General features: G+C 22.5%; 1 protein-coding gene across 1 annotated transcript in view; it reads right to left on the bottom strand.

Moving 5' to 3' along the window:
- LOC102679995 (microtubule-associated protein 4) overlaps nt 1-11,671 on the bottom strand; it is a 39,766-nt gene extending 28,095 nt beyond the window's left edge. The window contains exon 1 of the mRNA XM_031510509.1: nt 11,492-11,671. The gene's annotated coding sequence lies outside the window, so the exon portion shown is untranslated. The remainder of the gene's footprint in view (nt 1-11,491) is intronic.
- Between the last annotated feature and the right edge of the window lie 2,018 nt (nt 11,672-13,689).

Genomic DNA, 13,689 nt, shown 5'->3' on the forward strand with positions numbered 1-13,689 from the left:
GAATATCGCCTACACTTTCTTTTACGCTTTCAATTTATTTTACACGACCTCTCTTCGAATTTTCTGAAATCTATAGAAGACAGAATTTCGTGTGAACTTCATTTCGGTGAACACGTGATCGAGCTATCTGATGGTCAGAAATAACTACACCTTTCGAAAACAACTCATTTAATCGTATAGTAATTAATCTTTTGCGATTTGTAGGTTAACTTTGTCGATTAACAGAAACTATATCTTTTTTTTTTAATACTTTCTTTTTTTATTTTTTGTTTTTATTAGAAAACAATTCTTTCGTTTTAATTAAAAAAAAATGTGATCAAGATTAATAACAATATCGAAAACGAAATTTTTTATCAATCGATTTAAGAAATTTTATGAATGGTAGTTTTTTTTTAATAATTCTGATAAAATAATAATCGTAGAAATGTCTTTAACATAATTTTAAAACAAAGAATTTTGTTTAATTTAAATCACAATAATAAATAAAATGATTTAAAAGTATAAAAATTTAACATTTGGATATACATTTGGAAATAAATTTGATATTTTTTTATAAATGAAATTATTTTAATATTATAATATAATTCATTATTTCAAGAATTTATTATTATATAAGAAATATTCTTTATTGATTTTAGTTTATCATTACTATTGACATTAAATCAATTCCAATAGATGGGAAATAAAATTAAATCGTAAAACTTTAATAAGAAATTTTAATAATAAATACTAGACAAACATGAAAATATTTTAATCATTGTCATCTTTTGTCCATAAAAAATTTTAATTTTTCTTCTAATATTTTTCATTTTAATAAAAAATCATATTCTCTTCATTACAACATTAGATAAAATACTAATTTTATATTTTTTAAAATGATACAAGAAAATATATCTAAATAAATTATTGAGTATATATTAATTTATAAATTTATTCTTTTAATAAAAAAAGTAATTAATGAGCTTCTAAATAATATTTGTTTAATATCTTTTTCATAACGATTTCCATAAGAAACAATGAAAAAAAATTACATATAATTAAGTTTATTTTTATTTTTATTTGATTGCATTAATAGATGTGTAATTCACATTATATATTATATGTTAATTTCCTTTATTTATTAAAATATTCCTTTTAAATTCAAGTCCAGTTAAACTTTTACCTAACTTAACCTATTTACATATTTAATTACTTCATTATGATTGCCCTGATTCTCATAACAATTCCTTCTTTCACCTTATGGTAAATTATACTCTTATAAAATTTTAAATAGATCTAGAATAAACTAGATCTTTTTAAATTAAGCAAATTTTTTTTTTTAATTTTTATGGTGAATTATCTATTATTATAATATATGTTTTGTGTTTTGATATAACAATATGTGAATTATTTTATAATTTTAATGTTAAAGCTTATACAAACAGATAATTATTGTTTCAAGTTGTACTTCAATCAATCTAATTTCAAATATTTCTACGTTTATTATTTTATTTAGTTTAATGATTTAATATTCTTTTCTTTGTTAATTCAAAATACTGAGATAATTAATTTTATATAAATTATTTATATTTATATAAATTTTATTCAAAAACAAAATCCACAATCATCAAAAATTTTATCTATTGTTCATTTTCCGTTAAAAATCAATCAAATTATTTTGAATAAATAAATAAACAAAATTTTATCTACTGTTCATTTATTATTTAAAACCAACAAAATAATTTCTCTTTTCAAATTCGATATTGAATCCATTATATTTTTCATAAAATTCATTTATTCACTTTTTTATTTAAAACCAATTAAAAGAACCAAGATAAAAATTAATTCCAACAATGGACAACACGTAACATAACTTCAAATCCGCCCAAGTCCATTAAAACACATCTTTTGGAGGATGATCGGCCCTTACATCAAAGTCTTTCGTCCCCATTTTCTAGAGAAACCGAGAAACAGGTCATACACAGCGTGTCTGTACAACTCTTACCCAAGTGCCCATTCCTGAAGTTATTGATCCGACCCGGTGAGCATGTCGACTCTATATACACACGTGTATATGCACATCGTGTAATACGGTTAAGTTAACTTGTTAATGAGTGCACGCGTCATCAAAGAAGAAGCGGAAAAAAAAAAAAAAATTGGCGTGACGACTTATCACATGGCCCATTAACAAGATTTCGTAGCATTCTACGTGGATATACCTACGTGAGGAAGGCTTCGCCATTTTCCACTATCTGAGGAGGAACTTAACCCTGAACTAGTGGCCATTGGATGACTCGAGTTGCTGTTAATATCTGATAGTAGTATAAATATAGATTTAGAAATAAAATCGAGGAATGAACAAATGAATTGGGTTATTAGAATCGAAGTTTGTGAATAATTTGTTTGTAATAACTTTTTTCCATGCTTTGTTTTCTTTGAATATTAATTTTCGAATTCGAGGAATTTTTATTCGAATAATAACGCGTTTGGAAAATTGTTATTATCATTTGTTACAAATGATTTTCGATGAATAAATAATTTATGGATTTGTTATATAATTATTTAGATGACATTTTTAATTTGTATGTATATATTTATAGTAATTTCTTCTATTGTTTTATTTTATTGAAGATTATTGTTAATATTATTGTTATGAATGACTTCGATATAAATAAAAAAATGAATAAATTAAAAAAAATTAAAAGTTGAAATTATTGATCTTTATAAATAATTATTAGAATAGTATTTTTTGTTTACTTTTAGTAATTGTTTCTGGTTGTTTTTTTAAAGTAATTTTTTTTTTAAATAATATTGTATTGCTATTGATATTTGATATAAATAATTTTTGATTTGTAAGTGAATACAGAGGACAAATAAATGAATTGGATTTATTATATTAAATAATTTGTGATAATGATAATTATTTGGATAATAATTTTATTTTACTTGTAGTAATTTTCTTCTTTTATTTAATTTCAAATAATTTTGAAAGATAATGAATTATTTTTTATCTATTATATTAAATAATAGATAAATGAATACATCATTTGATAGTAAATTATTTCTTATTTCACATTTTGAATTTATTCATAAACGTATTCACAAGCTTATTTTATTTGAATTAATTGTATTTTTTATTTATTTGTTATTTTTATTTTAAATACAATATATCTAATTTGACATAAATTGATATTATTAGAAAAGAATGATGGTTTAAATAAAGATTCAACTGTTTTATATACATGAATTATTAGTTTAGAATTATAATTTAAAATATTAATTAAATGCTATTATAATTATGATCTCATATGAGATCACCTTTATCACTTAAGTAAATGAAAGAATGCTGAATAGAACCTTGAATATTAATGTTGTTAATGTTGTATATTTATAATCAAATTAAAATAACTACTATTTCACAAGTTGGATTAAAATTTTAAGTAGACTTTTTTAAGTTTTTTATCTAACAATAAATCATTGTACATTCTTTTCTAAAAAGTTACTTAAGATTGTTAGTTAATTATTTTTTCGAAAAATTGGAAAAATAAATTAAAACAAATAAAATACTAGAATAAAATTAAATTAAAAATAAAAAAATAATTATTTCATTTAACGTTTAAAATATAAATAAATGTTTGTGACTATTTATACTTGAATTTGATGTAAATAAAATATTTATTTTATATATTATATAATTAATAAATATCAAAAATAGAATTGAAATTGCTTAGTTTTAGATATATTAACAAAATATTATTATTTTCTTATAATTTATTTAAATATTTATTTCTTACATATTGTTACTAACTATTATATTATAATTATTACTTAAAAGAGAAAACTTATTTGCAAGATATTTTATCACTCAAGAAAATAAATGTTTATTTATTTCAAAAATTTGTGTTCACAATTTCATTTTCTTGTAAATTTTAATAAAAATTCTCGCAGCTTATACAGAATATTTCTCTGTATTTAAGATCATTATCTTCATGAATACGAATGTTTCTCTGATTAATCATTTCCTTGACTGTCTAAGTAGGTCAATCATCACATTTAGCCTTAGAGACTAGCAATAGTTTTGAACTGAGATACATCTTCTGTTTCAAATATCTAAAGAATTAAATATTCAATGTTTTTCAAACTAAAAATATCTTCTTCAAAATATCGAGATTCGAATATTTTTTTTTTTAATTTTTGCAAATTTTTATCCAATTATTATCAAGAGCAACATGTGCACTTCAATTAAAAATTATTAGATCAAAAAACAATGGAATCCAATCAGCTCACATATGGTCATGTAATCATCGTTCAATTACGAATAATTGCTTAATAAGATTTCAGATTGCTTAATTCAATTAATTCAATTAATTGTACAATCGACAAATAAAATTTTCGAAGATAGAATTTTCCATATAATGTTTCAATTAATTTTTTCGATTTTAGAACAGCTTTTTTTATAAATAGTGGAAGATAAAATTTGTTAAATGATTAAAATGTAGGCGGTAGCTATTTCAAGCCTGATACTTAAAGAATAGGAATTTGTCAACGACTTAAATGAGTTCAACTAATTCAAGCAATCAACTAACTGCAAAAAATTCAAGTTTTTGTCTCTCTAGATAAATTAGATAATAATTTGATTCCAGTCAGCTCTCATCTTTTTTTATATTCTAATATCTTTATCTAATATTTTCTGTAATTTCAATATAATAAATAAAGATGAATTTAGTATAATTACAATTATATTTTAATATAAATAAAATTATTTTTCATAATTTCAATATAATAATTAGTAAATCAAATAATTATTTTGTTTGCAAAATTTCTCAATATAAATACAATCATCTTCTAAAAATAATATATAAATTCAATCATTGATTGAATTTAATTGAATCAAATTGAGAAATCAACAGTTAGTTGATAAAATTAAAATAAAAAAAAAGAAATTCAAATTTTGACATCTCTAATAAATGGATTATAGGAGATAATAAGCAGATCTTGGCAGTGTTTCATGTTTTAAGAAGATTCTTCTCTATGAATTTCGAGCAACAGTTTTAGACCTAGATGTTTGTAATCGTCTGAAAATAAATTCAAACGATGTGTGGAAATTTTATTAGAAACTTAAAAGCAATTATGAATTTTTTATTTGTCATATTAAAACATCAATGATGGAGTGGAATTGTCTAATTAATTATAACACGAGGATACGTTAATTTTAATTATGTTTTTTACCTGGGATCGATATATCAAGCCATGGATCGATATATCAACGCAAACATTATTTTAACTGTATTTAGGTCAGCGAATGAATATAATACGTTAAAACTTTTGCAACTTTTGCAATCGTATCATATCAATAAAGAAGATATTTAAGACTTATTATATATACGCTGTTTACGTATACTATGATAATATCTAAACTTTCAACTGCTTATTCTTTTTATTTTTTAATAGCAAAAAAAGGATGATGCAAGAAATGTACGAGACAAATTTTATTATTAATTAAAATAATTTTTTAATTGTAATTTAATTGTAATGCAGAAAAGAGAATTAAACTATAAATGTTATAATTTTGATTTAATTTGTCGAAAAAATGAAAAATCCTTTTTTCCTCTATCTCTAATTTTGAAGATGATTATTTATATCGAGAAAAATTTTACAAATTCGAATTTTACAAATTCGAAAAAAAAAGAAAAAGTTAAGAGAACGTGAATTTAATGAGAAAGTTTCATTTACATTCTCGTGACAATTAATCTAAAATTTCTGTCGAATCGAATGCAGTAAAAATGCAGAGAAATATATAAATGTAAATGTAATCTATCACGTATCCAATTTTAAGTCATAACAATCATTTGGAATTGTCTGTAGAATAGAGTCTATGTTTCGCAAAATGCTTTCTTACTTTATTATATCTATCATTTTATCTTTCTATCATAAAAGGAATGATAGAATTTTCTTGATTTCTCATTTTGGAATTGATCAGGTTAGGTTAGATTAAGTTCAGTAAATTTCAATGTTGTTTCGTGTATTAAAATTTTAAGATCGTTCTATTAAAATAATATAAAAATTATCAATAATTTTTAAAGTATGAATAAATTCTAGTTTTAAAAGTGTCTTAAAAGTTTTACAGAGGATATGGTTTACATGTACTATTTAATATTTGTGTTATATATATATTTTATAGCTAAACGCTGAATTGTATTTACAAAAATTCTATATTATATATTTTTCGAATATACGAAACTAGAATTTATTCCTACTTTGAAGATTATTGATAATTTTTATATTATTTTTTAATAGAATGATTTTAAAATTTTAATACGAAACAACATTGAAATTTAATTTAATCTAATCTAACCTTCAATTCCAAATGTATGAGAAATCAAGAAAATTTTATCATTCTATCTTTCGAATAGAAATTACTTCAATCAATGTCCTCTTATTATTAATTACAAACATAAATTATGTATTTATTAACAATATTTCATTTAATTTCGATTCCCATGGCAAAAATTTCAAATATTGTATTTTAAATTCAATTTTATCAATCCGGTGCCAAAAATCATAAATATCGCATTTCGATTTGAATTCTACGAATATTTATCGATAATTGTTAATATTGCACTTCAATTTCAATTTTTGGATCCTCTGGTAAAAATTTCAAATATTATATCTCAATTTCAATTCTACGAATATTCTATCAATTAACAATTGTTCACTTAACTGCATTTCTATTTGCGATTCTATGAATATTCATTAATAATTATATTCCAATTCTACGAATATTTATCAACAATTATGTCAATTTCGATTCTCCAATAATCACTCACATTCAACTTCGATTTCACTGATCTTGCAAGAAAAATCTCACCATGAAGAACAATTCAAAGCCTTTACACTTTTTACTGCTAGACGCGTCTTTGCGTGCACTCGGATTATTTACGACTCTCGTTGCGGACAAAACGAAAAGACGGATCGAGGTTAACGACTGATAACAACAGGCGAATCACTAGTAAGTACAGGTGACGTTTCTTTTATCTTACAACAGCATCTTCGAGTCACCAATGTTGATGTACAATTGTCACATGGTGCGGTTATCGAACACATCAACGCTTCCTGGATGCTAACCTATTTACCATAGTCGCGAGTTATACGCCAATAAGATAGCGAGTTTCACGTTTGAGGCTGAATTGTAATTTGTATTTTTGTTATAATGTAATAAGTACAAATATTATTTTATCTTATATAAACTCTACCATTTGAATTTAATCATAAACTATTTGTAAAAGAATGTTTTTTTTTAATATTTTTTGTAAATTTGATATTTGATATTTTGCAAAATCATTTTAAAAAAATAGAGTGGAAGTTTCAATTTTAAAGTGAATCTGATATATTGAAATATCCTATACGGTATAAAATCCTATCCTATAAAGTATAAAATTGTATAAGTGATAAATGATAAAATAATAAAATGTATTGGATAACAAAATGAAAATTTAAATCATGAAAAATACAAATCTGTTTAATAGAAACAGAATCTGTTTAATAGTAAGTTTTTAGTGTAAGTTAATTTATTGAATCAAAGAGATGATTTTTTTAGACAGAATACTTTATATAAAATTGTATAAAAGATAAATAATAAAATAATAAAATGAAATGTGTAAATATTCTAGAAAACAAAAAGATCTATCCAATAAAAAGCAAAGAGAATTTTTAATATAACCTAATTTATATATTTTTTTGAATCAAGGAGATGATTCTGACATTAGAATATTTTATACGTAAATATATTTATACAAAATTATGATAAAAGATAAATGATGAAATAATAAAATGAACCGTGTAAATATTTTAGAAAAAATACAGACTTATCGTTAATAAGAAACGAAAAGAATTTCTGATATAACGTAATATGTATACTCGTAATAAGACAATTAGATTCGAATTAAACGATACATTCATTTGTCAAACGAAAAAAAAAAGAATTTTTATGTTTCATGATTTAGAATCATTTATTCGTGACGATAATATAAAATATCCAAAAAGGAATTTCGAAAGTCACGTTAGAAAACCGAGATTAAAAGCGATTTAAGTGCCAACAGGATAGGTGGTACAGTCGATATCAATCAATCGACGATCGACACCTCGAATTCTGTGCTCGAGCATAGGCACAACTCTTCAAAGGTCCTTTCACGATATTGTATTATCGAGCGAGTGCCTCGATGGAGATTCGATAGAGATGAATCAGAAATGCGCATACGTTTTATTCTTACTGCGAAAAACGTGTAAATTTCGTACACAAAGGGTTTCAACTCTCTGATATTTCAAATCTATTTTTCTATTTAAATTGTATATTATGATGGAAGAATATGATTGATTTTTGAATGATTAATTTTTATTTATTTATTTTTTTTTTTTTAAAAATTATATTAATATAAGAATTTTTAATAGCTTTATTGAAAATAATATTAAAAAAAATTTAAGTCCATAAATTCATATATCTTGTCAATTGAGAAGCAAGGTTAAAAATATTAAAATATAATATAAAATATTGTAAATAAATATAAAATATTATAACAAACAATTCAACAAAAGATTGTTTATTCCTTTAATACAATTTTTTTTTTGGAAATATATCATATTATAATATTAATTTTTTACATGTTATATTATTATATTATAATTTTAAATATCAAAGTATTTGAATTTAATGTTGAAGTTTATTACAATATATAATTTACTTCTTTATAATAAAATAATTGATAAAATAATTTAATATATTGATCCAACTTTAAATTTTAATCTTCAAGTTTTGAATATTATTGAGAGTATATTTGATCATTTATTTTTGAATGTTTTTATGAATTTATGAAATTTGTCACTTTATATACAATAATACATAAATAGAAATGAATGTTTTTATTTAATTTTTCTTTGAAATAATATTTAAAGAATAGATATATAATGATAATGAATATACATAAGAAATATACATAAAGAAAGAGTATTTCATATATTTTCAAGAGTATTTTAATAGAAAGTTTCATAAATAATATAATAAGAAATATTTTAAATTTTAATATTTTATTGAAATCTTTTTTTTATTTGAGAGTAAATAGTAAAAAATACTTGTCTATAATTTAAATATTAAACAAAATAATATTTCCAAAATACTAATTTGATTTATGAAATAAAGTGAAATAATATTTTTAAACAATATTTGTTTATGGAAATGGAAATATTTTAATTTTTACTCAACCTTGATTTTTTTCGATAGTAAAAAAAAAATATTTCAATGCATGTATACGTAATATTCGAATACATAATATACGAATTATTCATTAGAAGGGTTGGAATCAATTTAACTTCTATCATTCTCAAGGTAATCGTATCGTTACATATTTTAGAATTGTGAATTAGAATGTTAATTACATCAGAGATCGAACATGGAATTATAAACAAACTTCGTTTTATTTATACTCTATTTTTATTTTTTTTAAAATGTACGAATTTTTTATTTGTCATGGAGTAAGTTAAAATTCAGAAACAAATATTAATGATAAAACGATTAAAGAAATAAATGACATACAAATCAAAGACAATTTTATAATAATTTTATAAAATATCAAAATGATAAACAATATAAACATTATCAAAAATTAAAAAATAAATTTATTATTTTAAAAAAATTTAAAAAAAATAAAAAAATATCAACGAAAATGATAAATGATTTTTTTCTTAATTTTTCATAGATAAGAAAAAGCTAATAATCAATAAAATTTCATTAAAAAATTACAAAAGTACTAAGGGAAATAATCAATTTAAAATTTTTAACAAATAAGCTAATAAATTAATAAAATTTAATTAAAAAATTGAAAGAAAAGTATGACAACTTCTTACCTAAAATATTTTAACAAACAGAGAAAAAAATTATAAATTTATAAAACTTTATTAAACAATCAAAAGAATGTTAAAGATAACGATTTAAAATTTATGAAACAATTATTTAATTTCAAGTCGAAAATATTTTTCTTTGACAAATATAATATCGACAGTTTTTCAAGCTTTAAAATTGTTTTTCTGAAAAAAATATAAAATATGATTCATCGTGTTTTCCTCATGTGGTCATCAAGTGCTACATTTCAGTCGCTCAATATTATATTCATCATCCTATTGCTATCTTGTCGTACACAATACCACCAAACAATGAAACGAAAAATATCGACGTCAAGAATTATTAGAAATTACATTATTCGATTCGAAGACAAGAAAGAACAAATAAATTGGACATAATAATTAAATAAAATATCATACTGAGAGAATTGAACTAGATGAAGAGTGCACATTTAAGTGTGTAACTAGGTATTGTGCAAGTATTCTATACGCTTATGGATGTTTGCTTCCAATTACTATTGCGGGTGATTGCACTAATAATTTGAATCGGCTGAAACCATTTAAAAACAAATTATCGAGTTGCTTGAGCTACGAATTGCATAAGCAGTGCTATTCATCGATGCCATAGCTATAATATTCTTTATAAGAGACATTTTTTTCTTAAAAATTATTCCAATAAAAATCTTTACGTCAACAGCCATAATTATTCAAGTTCTGATTCTAATAATTTTCTAGCGACAAAATTACAAGCTTGGAATATAATCGATAGCAAATGTTTTCAAATAAAAAACTGTTACAAATAACAAATTTTTAATTCTAATAATATAATGAATTACAAGGATACTTAAATATTAAGAATTACAAGAGTTAACAAGAATTAAAATAAATATCAATTATTTCATATTCATGATTCTTAAAAAACTAATAATTTTGACTCCTTAATCTTAAAAAATGATGATACAAAAAATCATCTTAGGATCCTCCACAGACTTATCTACTGCGAATACAGGTCACAGAATCTAGACTCTTCCGCGAGGCATCGTATGTATAGCGTCAGAATCATATGACACAGACATAATTTCTATCCAATCCTAAAATATCCACGCTCAAAATAATTTCAAACCACAATACCCAAGTTTCGAATAAAATAAAAATAAAAAACTCTGTATTCCGAATCGTATACTCTATTTTTTTGATGACACGAAAGATAATCAAGAATTCTATATAATCCAAAATTGGTCAACTATGTATGCTACATGAATAATGTTTAAAATGATTTCAAATCGTAGTACACAAATTGTAAAAATAGAAAATAAAAATAAGACATGGTTATATATTTCGTTCGTTCGATGATCGCTCAGTGACGACACAAAAGACAATCCAGAATCCTATATTATCCAGTACTGACCAGTCACGTATGCTACGTTTAAAATAAATCTAAATCATATTATATGAATTCTAAAAGAAAAATAAGAAGCACGGTATACTTCGAATCGTTTATTCGATTTTTCCCAGTGACAACACGAAAGACAATCCAGGATCTTATATGATCAAGGATTGACCAATCACGTATGATGCTGGTTGGATGCTATTCGTGCTTGGATAACAGCGTGTCTCTTACCTGATTAGAGAATCTAGACTAATGAAGCAGTTTGTCGAATACGTTTGTCGAATTCCAGAGTTGTCCGTCGATCAGTGTCTCGCGAGAAACTAGCCCGTTTAAAGACCTGGAAGTCCTTCCTCGGCAAGGTACGTCCGTCCCTCGTCCCACGTCGGTCTGTTTGTCCTGATGTGCACTGCTCCTGCGCCTCGACGCCCGACGAGACAACCTAACCTAACCAGCTCACTCGATAACCCACCCAGTCGGTCGAGCTTTTACGAAACAATCTATCGATAAATTATGTACCACTGGACTGTTTTTTTTTCTTCTTTCATACACGCGATAGTTAGTGATAGTAGTTTCTTTCTTGTGCTTTTCGTCAGAAGAAATTTTAAAAGGGATAATTGGTGGAATTTGTCGATCAATGGTTAGGGATGATTGGGATTAAATATCTTTTATTTGAAAAGGAATATTCGAATGAAATAGATTTGTTTGAAATAATGGTTATGTGAATTTTAAAATTATATTTGAAAATAAATTTGAATGTTTTTAGATTTTTAAATTTTTAAGAAATTTTTAAATTTTTAATTATTTTATAAAGTATTTTATATGGAAAATATATAGAAATATTTATATATAATTAAATGATTTGTTAGTATATCATATAATATATGTTATATATATCAAAATAAATTATTTGTTGTTTGATTTCGATAAAAATAAATAGTTTTTTAGTATACAGCATCAAATGTTACTGTATTATTACTTTTAATTAGCATTATTACATTATGATTTTTATTATAATTATTGTTCATATTCTGAAAATCATTTTAAAAACAAATTTTCTATTAAAAAATATTAATTTCTCAAATAATTAATTCTTTGATTTGATATTTTCTCAAATATTTGCCTTATTTCAAATATTTATAATTAAAAATAAATAAAGAAAATAAAATAAATAAAATAAATAAAATAAATAACCTCAATTAATATATATTATTTATCAAATAATGAATAACATTATTCGAAATAATAATTATTTTTAAATTATTAATAAATTAAATTATTAATAAATTTCGCTCAAATTTGTTTTTAGAAATGAATTATTTTCAAATAATTTATTTTTCAAATGATTATTTCAAATAATAACGAAAAAATAAAAAATAACAAACAATAAAGTTTTTCGCATTAAAAAATAAATAATATTTTCAAATGATTCATTTTTCAAATTATTGATTATTTCATATAATAGGAAATAAAAGATAAGAAATAATAGTTTCTCGGACATAAGAAATACAGATTTCGTCTGAGATTAAGAAGTGTATTAATCGAAAAGTATGAAAAGTAATATACTTTGACATAGATAAAGAAAAAATTACTTTTAGGAATAGAAATTTTACAATGGAAGAACTTCTTTATATTTATGATGAAAGAAATAGATGAATAAGATAAAATAGTGTAATAAATAAATAATAAAATAAAAATTTTATTCAAATTGTTGTTCAATTAAAAATTTATTTCGATAATTAGCCAATCATGATATAATATTGTAATCTTGATATAATATTGAAATTTATTTTGTACTAACGACAATTAAACAAGAAGTAAGTAATAAAAAGAAAGTGAAAAGAGAAAAAAGTTTATTCTTGCGATAAGCAGTTATGTAATCGGAGATTTGTTGAGAGTGTACACTTGACGAACACGAAAAGTAAATTGAAAAGTTGAGATTTTTGGGGTGGAAAATTGTTCATGGAATTTAATTCGAGTTTAGTGATAACTTAGTGAAACTTTGGTAATCTAATAAAGTTTTATTTTAAACGAAATCTTGAATTTATTATTGTCAGCTAACTTTGAAGTTTTTGTACTTACATTATAAGTTTTTTTTTTTAAATAAATACCTAATAAAGAATGTAGCTCAGACATAATGAAAAATCAATTATGATAAAAATGTGATAAAACTATTTTTATGTATTTTTTTTTCTTTATGTTTTTAATAATTAACAAACAATAATTACAAATTTAAAATATATTTTATATTCCAAACATAGCAGTTAATATTGAAATATAAAGAATAATATTCTATATAATTATATTGACTTATATATATGTTATACAATATTCCGAATAAATTTCTACATAAATATTTCTTCAAATATTCATAAAATATAATAGTAAAATAGTAAAATCTGCCTCATCATCAGTTATATAAATGTTCTATT

Source organism: Apis dorsata, unplaced genomic scaffold (assembly GCF_000469605.1).
Source record: "Apis dorsata unplaced genomic scaffold, Apis dorsata 1.3 scaffold_233, whole genome shotgun sequence".
Lineage (NCBI taxonomy): Eukaryota > Metazoa > Arthropoda > Insecta > Hymenoptera > Apidae > Apis > Apis dorsata.